Source organism: Chrysochloris asiatica, unplaced genomic scaffold, assembly GCF_000296735.1.
Source record: "Chrysochloris asiatica unplaced genomic scaffold, ChrAsi1.0 scaffold00004, whole genome shotgun sequence".
In the NCBI taxonomy this organism is placed as follows: Eukaryota; Metazoa; Chordata; class Mammalia; order Afrosoricida; family Chrysochloridae; genus Chrysochloris; species Chrysochloris asiatica.
This window is the reverse complement of record NW_006408522.1, coordinates 11,393,253-11,394,491: the sequence shown is the minus strand read 5'-3', so window position 1 is coordinate 11,394,491 and position 1,239 is coordinate 11,393,253.

Here is a 1,239-nt window from a genome sequence, read left to right as displayed (position 1 = left end):
GGTTGGCCCAGGATCGGACATTGTTTCGTTCTGCTGTGCATGGGGTCGCTATGAGTCTGTTCCGTCTCGATGGCACCTGACAACAACAACACCAAAAGGGAAAGTACTCCTTTAAACAGTCAACCATAGGAGACCAAAAGGACATTATATACTCAAAACAAAGCTCAGCAGGTAGGGAAGAAGGACAAGTGGAAACAAGGAAACCAGGAAGGAAGAGGGAAGAATGCTGTTCCATTGAGGGGATTACAACAAACACCACAAAACCAAATGGGAATGAGTTGTCAAATGGGAAACTAATTTTCTCTGTCAATTTTTACCCAAACCACAATAAAAAGTTAAAGCAATTAAAGAGCTGGGCAGGACTCATCTCACCTGCTGTCTCATAAACCAACACTTGTCGTGTTCCAGAAGCAATGAATGTGAGGTTAAGCAAACGGACTTTTCCACTGGGTTGCCTGGGTATGACTGCATTGCATGGAGCTGTGTCAGCTCCCGTAAGTTACTTACTTCCTTTGTTTTCTTACCCAAGAGCCACTCAAATATCTTCCTTTACAATGGATGGAGCAACAGAGGGGAGTGAAAGGCTACATCCAAGCAAAGCCTGATCTAGAATTTTCCTATGAGAATCTGCCTAGAAACTATTGTACTCAAAGTAGGGGGAGCTGGAATGGAGTTGGGTAAGGGGGTGGACCTAAAGCCAGAGTACTTGGGTACAAATCCTGACTCTTCCAACAACAGCTAAGTGGTGGTGGTGGTGGAGTGCTGTGGAGTTGGTTCCGACTAATAGTGACCCTTCATAGTGTTTCTGAGGCTGTAAATCTTTACAGGAGCAGAAAGCCTCATCTTTCTCTCGCAGAACAGCTGGTGGTTTCGAACTGCTGACCTTGAGATTAGCAGCTCGACTCTTGAATAAAATCCTCATTGTGGGGATTAAATAAATAAAACAATGTAAGGTGCTTAGAACAGTGCCTGGCACTGTTGTTGTTGTTATTAAGTGCCGTTGAGTCGGTTCCGACCCATAGCGACCCTGTATAGGGTTTTCAAGGAGCAGCTGGTGAGCTTGAACCACCGATCTTGCAGTTCAAACGGCTTTGCAGTCTGGCTCATGAACCCACAGCACCACATCAGGACTCCACTGTATGTGCTAACTATTGTTATTTGCATCAGGGATTAAATGAAGTCAGTGTAGCTCTGTACGATAAGCACTGGACTGTTAAACTGCAATGCTGGTGGTTCCAA